At 50.7% G+C, this 18776-nt stretch overlaps 1 protein-coding gene across 4 annotated transcripts in view; it reads right to left on the bottom strand.

Moving 5' to 3' along the window:
* The window catches only part of PTPRE (protein tyrosine phosphatase receptor type E), a 159434-nt gene that overhangs the window by 135174 nt on the left and 5484 nt on the right, over positions 1-18776 (bottom strand). For 2 of the 4 annotated variants that reach the window (XM_041742758.1, XM_041742760.1), the window contains exon 1: positions 7211-7495. The exons of the other annotated variants lie outside the window; for them this stretch is intronic. The gene's annotated coding sequence lies outside the window, so the exon portion shown is untranslated. Of the gene's footprint in view, positions 1-7210; positions 7496-18776 lie in introns of those variants that run through there. 4 annotated transcript variants of the gene reach the window in all.

Consider the following 18776-nt stretch of genomic DNA (forward strand, 5'->3'; position numbering starts at 1 on the left):
TTAGGTTTTCCCATTTGCAGAGAGAGCCAAGTCCCATTTAAAGGGAGCATCTTATTTCTTGAAGGGGGCATCTCAAAGACACATCCCAAAAGACCAATGTGTGGGACTTTGTCTCCAAAGCAAATAAATATTCCAACACACTGAAGGACAGGAACATCATGTTAACACATGGGCTGGGGACGGGGAAGCGATACGATGGAGCCTGGGAGCTGAGGCTGTGTCTGCAGGCTGGGCTGGCCCCTGGCACCCTCCAAGAACCCACTCAGATGCTAAGAAAAAGGGGAAGGCGAGCCTCATCTTTTCTGCTTTTGATTTCAAGATTACCCCCTGCAAAGAACCTTTATTGCAGAAACCGCATTTCTCTACAACGGTTCCAGAATTTTTCAGAACAAGTATGAGAAAGAAAGCTAAGTTGCAATCACTAGATTCCCTCTCCCTCTTCCCACGTGCGTGTGTGCATGCATCTGCGCATCTGGTTGTCCAAGTAGCATTATTCTAGCTTTCCCTAAGTTACAAATTATTTTCTTTGGTATTACTTCATTAAATCCTACAGGCGAGATTATTATCCCCGTGACAGGAACACTGAGGCTTGAAATCACAGAACTTGCCAAAAATGAACCAGCTTCGAGGAGTGGGGCCTGGGGACAGAGGATGGAATCCAAACCCCAAGCCTGAGCTCCTGCACTCTACACATGGGGTGGACCCATCTTTCCCAGGCGGCAGAGCTTGTCCTGGGCAGCTGCATGGAGGACAACAACGATGTGTGTTTAAAATTACTTTCACTGTTAAATGCCCGGGAACCTCAGACATATTCTTGATGTTATAATCAAGTAGCTTCTTAATATTAATTTGTGATGATTCCTGCAAAGAAATCCCTAGGAAACCTAAAATATGCCATACATTTGAGCACGTTTTCTCTCTTCGTGCATCAGAATCCTCCCAGAGTTTTAATTTGGCTCATGGTGTAAACAATTCCTCATTTTCATCCAGAATGTGCCGCATGTTGCTATGTTTTCGGGAAGGAGAAAAATCATCTTAATTTATGTAAAGAGAATTCCTAAAGATATGTATAATAGAGTCCATGAGGCGTAAACACCAAATGTGTAAATATCGCAGAATTATCTCAGCACATATTGTCTCAGAAATGGAAACAAATCCCTGGGCTGCAAACAGTCACTCAGGAGAACCTTGAGTTTTGTTATTTTGCTCTGAACGTGCACGTGCGGGATGCTGGGAGGCAGGATTCAGAGAACAGCCCCCGAGATCCCCCCCACCCCCGCCTGGGCTTTCTCCATCAAGCGCTCATCCAGGTGCAGCTGGGGAGGGCCGCGGCAGGTGGAATCAGGGTTACGAATCAGCTCACATCAACCCGGGGTGAGCATCGTGGATCAGGGAGTGGGCCCAGGTCCCACGAGTGAGAGAGACATGGCAGCGGGGGGCGGTGTGGGGACACTCCAGCAGGAGAGGGACCCCCTAGGTGCCAGCCTGACGTTGGAGGACAGGAGCCAGGAGCCACGGAGGGGGGCTGTCTTGATCTGAGGGCCACCCGGCCGACAGGCTGCATGGGAACGCGCACCCCACCAGCTGGCCTTGGGAGCCCCACATCCGGAGCCTCCGCCAAGGAGCCTGGCCCTGCCAACACCCTGATTTCGTCCCCTGAGCGTCTAACGGAGAACCAGCAAGACGCACACAGCAGCTGTGCTGGGCCCTGACCTGCGGAAATGGGGGTCTACGCTGCTAAATGTTTGCTAACTTGTCACAGCAGCAGCGGGAACCTGATACGGTGCAGAGGGAGAGTGGCCCTGAGCACACGCGTGTGCAAATGAGCAAAGGCGCCTTCTCCACCCTGCTTTCTCCGTAGGCTAGGAGAAAAAAGAGTAGAAGGGACACCCATGAGGCCTACATGAAGTCACAGGACTCCAAATGGACTCCCTGAGGCGCTTCTGCCTTTATAACCGTTCCCGTCTTTGCACCCACGGAGATCCTCGTTTGCACGAGGGACTGCACACAGCTAGGAGGTAAGGAGTTTTTTTCTATCTCTTACTCCCAGAACCATAAGCACTTAACATTCATTTGCATATGCTAAATGTGCCAAATATAAAATTTAGGGCATCAATTTATCACAAGTGCTCATTCTAAAGCAATAATTAACACATGGCAGCGTTCCTCACCACGGCATGTTTTCATGTATGCGCCCAACATGAATTTTCAACGTATACGTTGCATTTACTTTTCTTGTTCAGTTTCTTTTTTCTTTCTTTTTTTTTTTATAAGAGATTTAATTTATTTATTTGAGAGAGAGAAAGAGTATGAGCAGGAGGAGGGGCAGAGGGAGAGGGAGAAGCAGACTCTCTACTGAGCAGGGAGCCCGACGATGTGGGGCTTGATCCGGGGCCCGGGATCACCACCTGAGCTGAAGGCAGACCCTTAACTGACTGAGCCACCCAGGCACCCCTTCTTTTTTCTCTCTGATGGAGAAAAAGAGAATCCTCAGTCAGATTAATCATTTATTAATCATCATTACTATATTAATTATCAGATTAAAATAAAATAATACAACATTTCTGGGCCTTATATTCTTTAATAGAAGAAGCACAAAAGGGCAGCCCGGGTGGCTCAGCGGTTTAGCGTCTGCCTTCAGCCCAGGGCCTGATCCTGGAGACCCGGGATTGAGTCCCACATCAGGCTCCCTGCACGGTGCCTGCTTCTCCCTCTGCCTGTGTCTCTGCCTCTCTCTCTCTGTGTCTCTCATGAATAAATAAATAAAAATAAATGTTAAAAAGAAAAAAAAGAAGAAGCACAAAATAAAACTCCTGTGCTGGTGATAAATAAGCTGATGATTTCTAAAAATATTAGCCACTGAAGACTGTATTGAGCCTTGCGCCACATATTTGGTTATGACTAAGTCACAATTTAGCTATCCACTTTGAAGAGTCCACAAGACACGTAAAAAATATCTCAACCAGAGAAAAAGCATTTTTGCTGAGACGCGAGCTCCACTGAGGAGCTGTGTTGGAAACACCGAAAATCGTTAATTCACAGTGTTGCAGAGACAACTGCACACTCATGCTGCTTTAAGAAAAGAGCTCCTAATGCAAAAGCTGGAACGGGACCATTTTCTTGGAATATATTGGTTCACATTTTTCCTGCAAATTAAGATTCCTTCCATTTGAGTAAAGAATTGAAGAGGGCCAAAGAATTTCATAAATAAAAACAGAAGAAATGCCTTACTGCTCACTGAAGAGGAGGGGAGGCATAAGGAATCCCGCCCACACTTGAGGGTGATGTTTTGAAATCCCATTTTATGTACACAGCACAGAAAGAATGATGGGGTAGCAATATATTCTATCATGGGCAAGCTGCTACCTTGGAAATGGTGTGTGACAGACTTTGAACAAGGACATGTGCCACAAGAAAATGCAAAAATGTAAAGAATAAAAGATATTTTAAGGATAGTGTGTCTCTCAAGGGCTCTTAACCCTTTTGGTGACATGCATCCTTTGGGCCATCGAGTGAAGGTTACTCGCAGAATAATACTTTCAGAGACCTCAAAATATATAGGTGGAACAACATTTAATTTTTAAAATGGACAAAAGAGGGACACCTGAGTGGCTCAGCGGTTGAGCACCTCCCTTTGACTCAAGGCGTGGCCCCGGATTCCCAGGATCGAGTTCCACATCGGGCTCTTTGCATGGAGGCTGCTTCTCCCTCTGCCTGTGTCTCTGCCTCTCTCCCTCTCTGTAGGTCTCTCATGAATAAATAAATAAAATCTTTAAAATAAAATAAAATGGACAAAAGATTTAAGCAGACACTACCAAAGATGGGCATTGAGCAAGTAAGCACAGGAAAAGATGCTCAACACCCTTAGTCATTAAGGATATGCGAATTAAAACTGCAGTAAGATCCTATTACTCACCTATACCAAAGGCAAAAATCAAAAAAGGAAAAAAAAAAAAAGGGAAAAGACTGACAATATCAAATGCTGGTGAGTGTACAGAGCAACGGGAACATTCACGCTCTGCTGGTGGGAAAGCAAAGGGTTGCCCACTACGGAAAACAGCTTGGAAGGTTCTTATCAAAATAAACATACATGACATGCCATCCAGCAACTCTTCCAAGTGAGTTGAAAACCCAGGTTCATACCGAAGCTTCTATGCACATGTTACAGCCATTTTATTCATATGTGCCCCAAACTGGAACCCACCCACACGCCCCACACCTGGGGAAAGATGAAACACACGGTGGGCCTTCCGTACAGTGGAACACCACTCAGTAAAATGGGAGGAACTGGTGATCCACACCACACAAGAGTGATTCTGAAATCCATAAGCTACGTGAAAGAAGCCAGACTCACTAGGCTACGTATTGTAGAGAGTCCAGGTATATCACATTCTGGCCAAGACAAAACCAGAGGGAAGGAGAGACTATGGTGGCCGGGAGGTGGGGCTGGGCTTGGAGGGTCCCACTGTATAGGTACAAGGGGTGTAAGACTGGAAGGTGATTATATGGAAATGAAGGGGTAAATGTTCTTGCTGTCTAAATTTACAGACCCTCTGAATTTTATCCACAAACTCTCATGAGACCCCAGGCTAAGACTTCCAGAGCCCAGATCATGATACTCAGGAACGGGATGGAAAAGAGTGTCTTGTAGCCAAGCCGGCTGGCGTCCCCCATACCTTCTCTAGGGGTGCCCGCTGCTGGCCACGGCTCCCCACCATCTGGCCACGCCTGGCAGGAAACCTTCGGGCACACTTGTCTCAGGGAACCTTTTGAAAAGGCCACAGGAGATTTGCAGGTTCTCAGAGGCAGCGACCTCATGACCTTTGTGTCCCTGGCACCTGGGCTTAGAGACTTGATCAACCCCTGTATTTGTTAGACAAATAAAATACCTATCTTTGCTGATTTCTAAAAAAAGGACATCAACTTTGCCTACGTGCCATACAACTCATACTTCCAAGAAATTTACTTAAAATACTTTATTGCATTAATACTAAGGATTTATACAATAATTTAAATGTAGAAAGGGATTTATAGCTTTATTATTTACCCAGCATACATCGTGGAAGAAATTAACCTGAAAAATTACAGTTGACAGAACCTAATTACATGAGCCACCACGGAAGCCAAAGGAACTCCTAATTTTATTTTACAACGTGTATTAAACTCCCTCCCCCGGCCTAAAACGGCTTAGTGTGGTAACTTGAAGTGTATATACCAATGCAAGGTTTAATTTTGCTTTTAAGATTAAGCAGTACATGTGTAATTTAAAACTGATCTGAAACAGCAAACAATGTCATTGGGCTTCCAATTAATGAGGTTTTGACAACTGCAAACAAATTGAATGCATAAATCCATTCACAACAATTGCTGTATTTAACAAACATGCCACTTTGCAGGGCTATTCCGCTAATTTTTGTTTCCCAGGGTGAAAGCTGATTTGTGCTGACCTTGACCTCTCACACAGCGCTCAGTGCTTGGTTCAGCTATAAAAGTTGGGCTAAAAGCAGGACGATATGAAACTGAAGGCTACGATTGTTCTCTGATGAGACATGACGAGTGCAGCCCTTATCTACCAAACACTGTGTTTTCCGAAATGTTCTTTCCAAGGGAGACACACATTTCCAGCACACACCTCCAAGTCTGCACCCAGGACAGGATGTTTACTATTTCTCCCCTTTAATCAGGCTGCGTTGCAGATGGATTGGGGCTCAGACAAGCATGCTAATCGAACCCAGCACAGCAAATCTGTCACACGCCCAGAAGAAATGGTTCTCGGTGCACAGAAAAAGACCATTAAAAACGTGGAAAAAAAAGAAAGAAAGAAAGAAAGAAATGGATTGGCACCGGGCAAACTTCCCACAGAAGGACGGATGGAATCGATAACGAAGCAGCGATCATGTGCGCATTTAAAAACAGTTAAAGAAAGGCCGTATCTGCACTGAGTTTTCTCCTCTTTCCTTCCTGCTCAGAAAATCCAAGCTCTAAGGAAACACACACAGAGGTCTGTCGATAAGGACCAACGCAATTTACTGAAAGAAGGAGCAGGCCAGGAAGTGGGTGCACTCAAGACACCCGGATAAACAAAACAAGAGCAATCAGAGGACGGTCTCTTTGTTAAATTAAGAGAATTTCAAAGTTTGTTCAGATGCTTTGTATGATAGGTTGGAAAACTGAAAAAACAACCAATCTCCCGAAATAAATCTTCTCTGAAGTTCTGTTTGAGCCATAAATCTGAAGTTTACCACTAATGCAATCATATGAATCTTGAGGGGGAAAAAAAGCAATTCAGGATTACTGTATGTAGGAAACTAATACTCTCTAATAGTTTTTGTAGACTGCATCAATTTTCTTAGCTAAAAAAATGATGCTGCCTTCTGTGTTTTATGGCTAAATATAATAAACTATGGAAAAAGCCACAGCACCTTTAAAGAATAATGATAATGCAATAATAATAAATATACAATAAAATGCACCAGGAAAGTAGAAATTACTGTTCTCCCTTAACAGAAAAATTAAAATCAGGAAAGTGACTCACTTTATGCCCCACCACGGGATCAGAGTCATTTGTAATCTGGTATAAATGATGAAGATACCTCACTCAAAAATGTTACTTATTGTATTTTCTTTAACCTTATATTTTATGCCAAGATGTAAGCATCTGGGAATCATGGTCTGGAGGGACAGGAGGAGGCACATACAAGCTACGGGGACTCCCAGGCTGCAACCCCTCCAAGCTGTTCCCCCTCGGCAAGGCCTAGTGTCCAGGTCCAGCGACGACGCACGCCCTACTTGGCATCCGGAGTCCCAGCCCGGCCGCCTTCTCGTTATATGGCCTTGAACAACTCATTTCACTCGTCCAAGTCTCAGTTTTACCAATCATAAAAATGGGCTGACACTGCACACACAAGCAACCCCTAGACTGAAGACGATCCAGACCCACCAAGTGAACCCACAACCATCTCCTGTGCCCTCTCAGACGGGAGCACCTTGCCACAATGGGTCTAGTAATTAAAGGAATATGTTCCTTAGTAACACAGCCCCTGAAAATATCAACCAGTACTTCATTTATATCATTTATATCAACCAATGACCCCTCTAGGTTCTAGCGCTAGAGAAGAAAGCAGCCGAATTAGTCTCATTGAGATATTAATGCCGTCCAGGTCTACAGTGAGCACCCCCCACACCCCTCGAGACGTGTAAGAGAACCTACCGTGACAGAGACCACTCCAGGCCACTGGCCTGTCACCGGGCAAAAAGCGACAAGACCCAGGCATGCATCTGACACACAGAGGCACCTGAACGGCAACCATCATCAGGCACTCTCTGTCATCTGTTAGATTTTGAGAGCACCTGCCCCACCGGTCTCCCCGCCTGCTTCCAGTTGCTCCTCTGCTGCTTCTCCGTGCTCCCCAGGCCATCGGGACTGTTCCGGACACGCAGAATCTGTCACCAGCTTGGAGCAGCGAGTCAGGTCTCTGTGTGGCTCACCACGCCCACCCCGTCCAGCCTCCTGCCCAGCTGTCACCTCGGGGCCTCGCTCCCTCATCCAGGAAGCGTGAAAGCAACCGGAGGAAATGGAACAAGATATTTCTGCCGTAATGTGAAAGCCTCTCGCGGGAGGAAAAAAATTAATGTTAAAGGTGACTCTTCCAAATGGGACTCCCCAGGTCTTAACAGCAAAAACAAAAACAAAAACAAAAACAAAACAAAACAAAACAAAAAAGCCTGTATCTTCACTCATGCAAATGTTCCAGGTCTTACTTCTTAAATTGGCTTTTTAAACAGTCTTGCAGGTAAGATAAAATAAATAAATACAAGCTCTTTAAAAATTTTAATAGCCCCATACTTCCTTCCAGACAATCATCAATTACAGTGGAGAAAGAAAAAAACCCTCAGTGTTCTGATTTTTTTTTTTTTCCACACAGCATGAGCAATTGCAAGCGGTTATCTATAAACCCGAAACATTTCCTCACTCTTGAGCAAAAGAGGATGCCTAAGTGCTGGATACTCTGCCTTGAGAAAACCCAATATACAGAGTCTTGATCTTCAAAAATAAAAAGGTTAAGAAGTGATTATTTGTTCTCTAAAAGGATTAGCTGCTTTGGGGAAGGATTATCTGCGAGACTTCTAAAAGGTATTAAGCTTAGCCAGTGTAGATAAACCACAATTCGAATCAACGTAACTTTTCAAGAATGTATGAATGTTGTAATTCGGGGTGCATTTTTTTTATTCGGGGTGCATTTGAGACCAAAAATAACCCTGGAGCTCAGTACAAGGCAGGAAGGGTGGACGTCTGCTGTCCGGGGGCTGCCCTCAGCGTCGACACTCTCTTCCTGCCTCCTGGCATCGTCTTCTGAGTGCCACCAGGGGCCCACCTGCAGGCCCCGCCCTCCACGTACCTGTAGCCAAACCATGGCAGGGAGGTGCGACGGGCTCCAACAATCAATCCTACCCAAGACTCTGACTTTTCAGGGTGAACACACCCAGGGATGTTTCGGAAGTGTTGGCGGAAGCCACTGTCATGAGAGGCCGGTGCCAGACATGCCCAGCAGCATCGGTGCCACGGACCACAGGCCACATCCTTACCCGAAGCTTCCTGTGGCTGGGCCTTAACTGTGGTTCAGGGCCTCCCGGGCTCCTGTCCCTCTTCTGAGCCTTGGTCTCCAGACATCCGGTTGATTCTCAGAACGATCCAGGAACCTTCTGTCCAGTTCTTTTTCTCATTAAGTTAACCAGAGCTGGATTCGGTGGTGTCCAGCTAAAAGCCACGACTCGCCAACCCAGGATAGCAAACGGCGAGGTTCCTCAGCACCCTGTACTCTTTGGAAAGGGCTCCTCATTCCTCCCTGCACGAACAGGACCAAGCCGTGCAGCCAAGAGGGTGCTGCAGGGAAGACGGCGTGACTCCTGAGCCGAGGTCCTCAAAGACGTCGTGGTTTCCGCCTGGCTTTCCCTGGGATCGCGGTCTCTGGAGGAAGCCAGCTGCCGGGGCATGAGGATGCTCGGACGGCGCTACGCGTGGATTCACGCAGGGAGAAACTGAGGCCTCCTGCCCTCCAGCCAACCTCGGCCTGCCAGGCACGGCAGCGGGTCCTCGAGCCCTCAGGTGTGCTGGCTGCGGCCAGGTGGGATGGGGCCAACCTGCCAGCTCTGTTCTGGAGCGCAGAAAACCGCGTCCGCGTAGTCCAGGGAGCCTCCTCGGAGCCTGGGAATGCGCGTCTCCAAGAATCCCGGGGACTCCTCCGGATGCCTCTGCGCAACCTGGAGACGGTGCCATGGGTGGGGTTTTCTGTTTATTCATCACAACAGCTACTTTGTAGCAAGCTCGGCTACAGTTGCACCAACGCTCCTTAAAACTTCTAGATTTAAACATTTTGTATTACCCAGAGTTTTGAGGAAAGATGAAAGGAGCCAGTTACGTGGGTCCGGGTCACTTTTCCCACCGTCTGTAACCCAAGGGGACCCTACTGAGCATTTGCCCAGGCGGTTAATCTCGCAGTTCTTATCGCTTGGGTTCTGAAATACGCCGCCAGCACAGCGAGCGGAGGTGGCAGAGGGCATCAGCGACTGCAGGCTGACGGCCAAGCCCTGCTGACAAATCACGCCTGAACTTGTGGCTGAAGACGCGCCGCCCGCCTTCCCCGGCCTTTCTGCCGAGGAGAGCCATGCCTGTGCCCCTAGAACTCAGCCCCATTACACACCGACTCTTTCTCAATCGAAACCCTTCCCGGTCTGTTCTCACATCTTCCTGTCATTTGTCGGGCACCCAGTTTCCCAGACACACCTTCTGCTCGCCCCGGGCTTTCTGGGGCTTAATGTGATTTCCAAGCAACTCGATACAGTATTTAAACGCCCCCCCCCGGCCCCCTCCGCCGCCCAACGTGCAGCTGGTGCGGTGGAGGCAGCGCCGCATTCCCACGGAGCTCCCCGGGCCCGCTCTGCTCCTTGTGGGGGCCCCGCCTCCACCCCCCAGAAATCGGGCCGCAGGAAAGGGGCGCCAGGGCGGAAGGCGCCGGCTCGCAGAGGCCGGCTCCCGTCCCCAGATTCGGCCAGCGCCTGCAGACCCCCAGACGTGACGTGCGTGTGCTCGGGGCACCACATTAAAGAGACTGGGGGCTACGTGGCGCGGACTTTCGAACGCAGAAAGTCTCTACAGAGCCCTTCCGACCGATTCAAAATGATTTTCAACCAGAAGGGAACAGGCCGAGGATCGTCCCACCGTGCGGCTCCCCGCAGACTCGGAGCACCCGCCCTGGGTGCTGGGGTCAGGGCTCCCCGACGGACCCCCCGAGGCAGGGCCCAGGCCCGCCAAGGCCGCTCCCTGGACGCCTCACGTGATGAGGCAATTGGCTCGCCCCCTGAGACCGGGCCACAGCACTGGCTATTTCTTGGACTGGCTCCGGATTACTCACTTCAAAAGAATGGCCCGGCAGCCGCCCTGAGGGGCGCAGTGCCAGCTCTCAAGGCCCCGGCCCGCGCAGGAGCACGGTGGGGAGCCGCCGGAGGCTGCCCGCAGAGCCACGGCCTGGGCCATGGGGTCGCCCCATCAACGCCGGGGTCCCCAGCGGAGGTGAAGGGGGGCGATGGGGAGTCTGGGGTTTCTGGAAGCAGAAGCCCCAGCGGTGAGGCTGTGAATGGGGAACCCAGAGAGGGGAGGGGGACTGGGAAGGAGGAAGGGGAGCCAGGGAGGGGCAGCGAGGGGACAGGGAGGGGGCAGGCCCGACCACAGCCCCACAGCCGCTCCGGGGGACGCTGCTGCTGCCGCCCTTGGTCTCCTCCGAACGCTGAAGTCAGGAGCAGACAGGAAGGCGCGCCGACTACGACACGGGGGAGCCGCTAAGAGAAGGCCTGGCAAAGGGCCCCACGCTCACGCTCCATCCTGTGCCGCTCGCAGTCCTGAGGGCAGCCACGGGCTCACGAGCGCCGGCGTGGCCGGGGGCCCGGGAGGGGTGCACACAGGTCGGGATCTGCAGAGAGGAGCAGCGGGCAAGTCGCAGCAGGAAAGGCCTCCTCGGTCCCCCGCGGATGACCCGGGGACCGCGTGGCCACCTGCCACGAGGCCCCGGGCCCGCTCACCACCCCCGGGCCCCACGGCGAGCCCCAGCTGGGCGCTGCCAGCCGTCCAGGGGAGTCCCAGGGACAGACGGACTCACAGACACGGAAGCCCAGGCCCCAGGTAAAGGACGCAGAGCCGGGCCTGCGGACGTCGTCGCCCACAGCAGGCAGGTCTCGCATCCTGTATCTGCTGAACAACTGACGGGACGGATGGGGACCGTGTACATGAGGCCAGCGGCTCCCAGGCCGGGCGCCGCCGGAAATGCCCACAGCAGCTCTATTTGGTCTAGGCCCCATGTGCCCCAAGCCGTCCTCCTCTTAAAATCAACCCTTTGGGGGCACCTGCGGGGCCCTTGGGGGGCACCTTCCGTCGGTGAAGCGTCTGCCTTCGGCTCAGGTCATGATCCCGGGGTCCTGGGATCGAGTCCCAGGCCGGGCAGATCTCTGCTCATTGGGGAGTCTGCTCCTCCCTCTGCCTTGCACACCCCCCCCCACACACACACACACTCTACTCTTGCACATGCTCTCTCTCTCAAATAAATAAATAAATAAATAAATAAATAAATAAATAAAATCTTTAAATGAAAATAAAAGCAACTTTGAACTGGCTCTCATGAGGTCTCTAACACCAGGTCATCTGACAACTTTCCACTAGGACAGAAGGGGCCAGAAAAGGAGTGTGCAGGGGAGCAGAGCACACAGGAGACTGTCCAGGACAGAAGTCTCTCATTGAGACACTCAGATGCTCCCTTCCCGATGGCCTCACTTGGGTCCTGAGAGCCTTCAGCACCAGCCAGGGTGTTGGTCAGCCCTGCGAGGCATCAATCCTTCCCTCCTGCTGTCCCCGTGGCGGAAAGTCCTGACCTCATTCCTGGGCCCCTGTGGAAGCCCCAGTGTTCTCCAGCTTGGCATCGGGATTCCCAGGGGGCTTTGTAAAACACGCAGCTCCCCAACCCCACTGCACGCACACATGGTGCTCTGGGGTCTCCCCCGTGCCTCTGATGCTGGGGCCTGCCAGAGGGGAGCACCTAGGAGCCTTTCCCGGCCCCTCTCTGCACTCCCAGCTCATCCCTATCCATCCTGCATATCATCTTCTCCCTCCTCAGAGCTCTCCATGGCCTCCCCCAGCCCCGGGATGGAGCCTGGGCCCTGCTAGACTGAGACCCTTCCCAGGCAGGCCGTGCTCCCATCACTGTGCTCCCTCAGTGAAGCTGGGGTCCACCTCCCCACAAGCCCCATGTGCCCCTCACACCTTCCCCCCTTGGTCCTTCTGTGGGTTTAGTCCTCGCCTTGCCCTGCCCCCACCCGGGGGGGGGCTGCATTTCCTGTTTTCCAGAACAAGTCCAGTGCTACTCCCGCCTCACACGCTGCTGTATGCAGAGTGCGCTCACATATGAAAGTACTTGGAACAGGCCTGACGGGGCAAGCGCCCAATCAATACAGCGGTTTCTAGGATTATCACAGCTGTCGCTTTATTTACTACCATAGCCACCCCCCCCCCCGCCCCACCGAAGAGAAGGGAGGACTGACCGCTCCACTATGTATGGGTTTCGTGTGTCCACAGTCTTGGTGGTTCTCAGGTCTGAATTTTTAAAATGACATTAGGTCACAGAAAAGGGGTCACGGATGTTCATGCTGTCTGCACAGAGGCGGGGGGGTGGGCTGCTACATGCAGTGTGCGGTGTTCACAGAGTCTCCCAAGACCAGCACGCCAGGCTCGGCCCCAGCAGGCCTGAGGCTGCTCCATGTGCCAAGATGTCAAGCCTCAAAAGAAGGCATGATCTCCTCAAAACCCTTACAGATCACCGCCATACAGAAAACAACAACAGCAGCATCCATTACAAAGGCAAATAACCAGAATCGACGTCATCGATTCCTGCCTGGCACCGACCATCCATTCAGGATATGCTTTTCAATATAACAAATAATAAATCATTTGCTAGACAAAAGCATGCTACAGATAAGACACACACATGCGACGGCCTTCTAACATACCCCGGGAAGCAATGCGCCAGACAAGCCACACCCCAAATAGGCCTGTTGTGACACAGGCCAAGCAAGCAAGAGACAGATGCTCAGCAGTGAGCTAATCACAGCTCACCTTCGGGGCCCACTCAGGGTTAGATGAGGTGGACTTTCATCTCCCGGAACCTGACGAGGGGCCTCCATGTCCTGAGACCCCGGACGGTGTGTCAGACAGGGCAGGAAGGATGAAGGGGTCAGTCCATCGAGGCAGGGAGGTCAAGAAAAGAGGTGCCCCTGGGTCAGGACAGGGGGGCCTGGAGCAGAGAGTGTGACCCTGGGCAGGCCTCAGGCCCCTCATCACAGCTGGCAACGTGCTCAGACTCTACACAGGGATGTCCCAGTGTTTGCCAAGCCTCAGAGATGCCATCTAAGATGAAAAGGGAGAACTGGCTTTGGTTTCTGGCAAACTGAAAGGCTTGTACAGAAAACATATTTTTGGTTATCTAAAAACACACGAGCAAGGCTATTAAGAAATAGCTAGAAATGAGTAAAACCCTATTCTTTTTTATTTGATGATAATAAATGTAAGGGGTGGCCCTTGGGTGTGCAATGAGTTCAGTCTCCTGAGCACACATGTACGGCTGAACTGCCAAGTCTTGGGTCGGTCCCAGGAACCGTTCTGGGGTCCAGCCCGATATGTGTACAATGAAGGGAGAACAGGAATTTTTAATGCAACAGACATGCCATGATCTCTGACCACCGTGACTTTCGAGAATGTTTGACAAGCCAGGGAGCCCTCTGTAAAATTTCCTTCCTCCAGAAAGGAACACAGAACTGGTGATTCCCAGTTGGTCCAGGTCACTGGGGTTTGGACCAAAGGTTCTTTCGTGCTCACTGAGAAATCGGCGAAGGCACCCAACCAGGGTCAGAACTCCTCACGGGGGCAGCCTCGGGTCCCCCAGGCTAGAACTGGTGACTTTCCTCCCACTCTGCTGGGATGTTGAGCAGACTGGGATGCCCTACCACAAGACAGCACCCCCGCCCAGGCACAGTCTGCCTCTGGGACCACGTTTCCTTTCCCCTGACCCCCAGAGCACCATTTTCCACCCCTTTTTAAAAATTTTTTATTTATTTATGATAGTCACACAGAGAGAGAGAGAGAGAGAGAGAGAGAGAGAGAGAGGCAGAGACACAGGCAGAGGGAGAAGCAGGCTCCATGCACCGGGAGCCTGACATGGGATTTGATCCCGGGTCTCCAGGATCGCGCCCTGGGCCAAAGGCAGGCGCCAAACCGCTGTGCCACCCAGGGATCCCTTCCACCCCTTTAGTAACTGCCATTGCTTCATATGGATTCTCTCCATAAGAGGAAATATAAAACAGGTTGCCCCAAGCTAGACCGAGGTCTATAAGGCAAGAGTCCTGGATGCCAGAGAGAGAGCTCGGGGTGACTCCTAGTTTGAACCTGTCAGAGGCCAACGGTGGCCAACCACATGGAGCTTCAAGAGCCCATTCTTATCCCACTTCCTATGAGCTGGCTCTTCCGATGAGAACAGCCACAATTAAATGACTTACTCCATGTTACCATATTAGGGATACTGTCCAATGTGCACAGAGGTGCACTGTAACCAGAGTTTTAATAAGAAGAAATTAGGATGATTAGGCTAGTGAGGCACGCACATTATCTCAGCCACTTTGAAGAGACCTTAGGAGAGACAACTGCCCATGTCCAAGGAGTCCATTTGGGTCCCCTAGGGCAGCTCAAACTCAGCCCATGATCTGAGCTCATCATCATCTCTCAAGATGTGTCTGGTCCAGATGCATGCAGTCTCCTTAGCTGAGAAGTATGGGGCTGCGGTCAGGCAAGACTTTCTTGAAACTGTAAAACCCAACCTAACCCAAACCAAAAACACCTGTGTGCACACATGCGTTTTTCTACAGAATGAATCTATAGTTTTCCTCAGAATCTCAAAGGCAGCCATGATTCCAAATAGGTTAGGAACTACTGGTCCAGGGGCGCCTGGGAGGCTCAGTCAGTTAAGCATCTGCCTTCCGCACAGGTCATGATCCCGGAGTCCTGGGATCGAGCCCTGCATCGAGCTCCCTGCTCAGCGGGGAGTCTGCTTCTCCTTCCACCCCTCACCCTGCTCATGCTTTCTCTCTTGCTCACTCTGTCTCTGTCTCTTAAATAAATAAATAAATAAATAAATAAATAAATAAATAAATAAATAAAATCTTTAAAAAAAAACAAAAACTACCTGTCCAGCAAGCAGACCCACACTCCTCAAGGGCTTACAAGTGTTTGCAGATTCCCAGATTTTCCAGCCTTCCTCTTGTCTCGTCCCCTCCATCCCTGGGCTCTGGCTCCACCCAGACCCCTGCTGCTTCCCAGACAGGACATGATACTTCTCACTGCTGGGCAAGCACACGGGAGCTCCTCTGTCTTGAATGGTCTAGCCCTGTTGGCTGCCAAGAAAATATCCTCGAAAACCAAGCCTGTTCTACCTGGCGAAGCCCCTCCGGGACCTCCTCCGCAAGCCCACCTCTGCGGCCGGCACCACGTTTCACACACCCTGGAAGTGACAAGTGCCACCTCCCACGGACGTGGAACCCTCACAGGATAGGCACTGAGACTCTTTTTTTTTAATGACTTCACTACTAACCACGGAGCGTGTACACGGGCAGGGACCCAATTCATGTTTAACATTTCCAACCACCCCGTCTCGATCTTCTAGATGACCTCACGGAGTCTTGTAAATACTCCACACATTTGATGAAGACCAAGAAATATCCTTTGAAAGAATATTGTTGGCTGGCTCAGAGCGGACCCAGCTTGGCACGATGTGGCACAAAATTATTACATTTCTGGCTCTTGCATTCTTCTATGACACTGGGCCAAAACCAGGACTTTGCTCAAAGGAATCTAAATGGGCAGATTGATAACATCTCCAATAGATGCCTGAACTTTAGCTGATGTTTGCAACATTCGCAGAAAGTAATTTATTGAATTACTGATGCACTTAATAAAGTGCTGCCACAGGCTTGGGAGACACAATGCTGAGTCAGCCTCACTTCAAAATTAAGGCCGGGGCTGGGTTCCTGTTTCAAAGTATTTTTACGTCCACTACTTAAACATTCAGCTGTTTATGAAACCAAGGCCACTCCCAGAGCCAGAGAAACCACATCCTGAAAAAGAAAGAAAAAAAAAGTGCTAATTATAAGGATTAATGATCCCCGTAACAATGCAGGTTTGGGGATGGCCTGAGCGAATGTGGCAGCGAAGGCCAGTTTCTGTTTGGTTAGCAAACGTCATGGTGCAGCCAAGATCACACGTGGGCTTATCTTTACCTGTTCAAGAAGCTGGAAAATTCTAATCTCTTTGGAAGAGCTTTCACCTGTTTTCTAGTCATTAATGCAGGTGCCCTGAGGCAACATTCTGGTAGCCCAGATAGGGTGGCTGTAGCTGCTTGAATGGAATAAAGAGACACAAATGTTCCGGCTTTTTGTGCGTTCACGGCGATTTTGCCCCGTTATTGTGGGAGCGCTTCTGCTTCAGAGACTCTGAATGTTGGCTCCCCGTGCCGACGTCACCAAGCAGGCCACCCCTGTGCCCTCTGATACTGTCCCCGGCCACACCCTGGCCTGTAGCTCTTGACCACATGTGTCAAGCGTCCCCAGCTCCCATCTGAGCTGAAAGGGAATCGGGAGGCAGATGACAAACACTAGAAGAAAAGAACCTCAATATCTGAGTCTCTCTGTGTCTCTCCCTCCGTGTCTCTGTGTCTCTACCTCTATCTATGTGTCTCTGTCTCTGTGTCTCTCTGAATCTCTGTCTTTATCTCTACTTCTCTGTGTGTCTCTTTGTCTCTTAGTATTTCTATCTCTTTATTTCTATCTCTGCCTGTGTCTCTGTCTCTGTGCATCTCTCTTTGTGTCTCTGTGTCTCTGCTTCTGTCTCTGTCTCTCTCCTCTCTTACTTTCTCTTCTGTATGCACAACAGTGGAGAAGTGCACTGTAGACAGGAAAGCTCTGGAAAGAAACACAAACATCTGTAGGAACAGTTCTGTTAAATACCGACCTTTTAGCTTAATTCTCCAGCACCTGTTTCTGGAATCTAGAAAGTGAGCTGGAGCATTCTGTAGGGAGGATCTCCTTTTGTTTCCATGGGGAAACATGGATTCTCCAAAGACCCAACCCAATTTTTGTAAGATTTTATTTATTTATTTCTGAGAGACACAGAGAGAGAGGCAGAGGGAGAAGACGGCTCCATGCAGGGAGCCGGATGTGGGACTTGATCCCAGACCCCAGGATCATACCCTGAGCTGAAGGCAGATGCTTAACCACTGAGCCACCCAGGCGTCCCAAGACCCATCTCATCTTAACCACAAAGAGAGCTCTGCCTTTCATCAAAAGTGTGTTTTGTAACCCACTCAGGCCCTTTAGTCATCTGCCTCCTTCAACTCTTCACCCCAAGCCCCCGGGGGGAGTCAGCACCAGAGCTCAGACGTGAGCCCACTCTGAAGACACAGCCCTTCCCACGGAGGGATTTCCACCTGTGCCACATCTCAAACAGTAAAATAAAAGCTTTAGCCCATGACCAGAATCCAGACGAGCAGACTGGGTGAGGTGGGGGTGGGCCGCAGGCCATCGGGCCAGTGGGTGTCCACCTCTGAGGCTGGCCTTTTGAACTGGAGAAGAAAGGAAGACCAGAGCGCCCGCAGTTTAACGAGGAAGCTGCCAGGACAGGAGCTTCCACTTGCCCGGGCTCCGCGCCAGCAGTGGGCCCCCACCCTCCGAGGGCACCCCGGGGTGCTGGCGAAGGAGTCAGGGCCAAGTCTGCCACAAGCCAGCCGACAGGCCCACGAAAGGCCCACTACAGAGACACAGCCCGAGAAATGCAAAATCCTTTTGGAGTGAGAAACAAAATTAAAAGGCTTCCAACAAAGGTCACTTAGAATAATACATTGTAATCCAGCAGCGATGTGAGAGGACATTCTGAAATCCTGGTTGAGGAGAAAAATGGAACTAATCTGCACCTTAGCGCAAAAATCGGTGACTAACATTCAGCTGGAAATGTCCAAATAGATTTACGGACATTAATAACCAAAAATTATGTCTGCATTTATAGAATGGAAATTAAGTGACTTGCCCTGAGGACAAAGCAAATGTGGCAGAGGAGAAAGGAGAGCCCAGACCGTGCCAATCCGAATGCCGGCCACCCCGAGACGCCCGGGCGCACAGCAGGCCACTGACCATTTGGCAAGCTCTTGCCTGAGCTCCCCACACATGACTTCAATCCAGCCACACGACAGCCCTGTCTGGGCAGTGTCACTGTCGCCATTGGATAGACAAGAAATCACACTGGGAAAAGGTCAGCCACTTGTCCAAAGCTTCAGTGTCAAGAGTCCCAGTGTGACCCCATCCCATGTGCTCCAAAGTCTGTGCTCTGAGCCTGGGTCTGGAGCCCCAGCACTGAAAAGCTCTGTTGGTTAGATTTGTTGCTGGTATTCAGACAAAGTAAAATCCTCACCGGGCGAGCCCTCTGCAAGCAGCATCCTCCACTCCCACCCTCCAACGTCTACACTTCACGTGCAAGGGCTGGATGCCCCGTGAGTCTCAGCACCACACAGGTGTCCCTCTGTCCCCAGAGAGGACCGTGCAGCCACTCACGTGCCTCAGGAGCACCCTGAATGCTGAACACTCATTCCAGGATGAGCCCACCTGCTGGACCAAACCCAGTGGTGCCACAACCCCAGCCT

This window comes from Vulpes lagopus, chromosome 2 (assembly GCF_018345385.1).
Source record: "Vulpes lagopus strain Blue_001 chromosome 2, ASM1834538v1, whole genome shotgun sequence".
In the NCBI taxonomy this organism is placed as follows: domain Eukaryota; kingdom Metazoa; phylum Chordata; class Mammalia; order Carnivora; family Canidae; genus Vulpes; species Vulpes lagopus.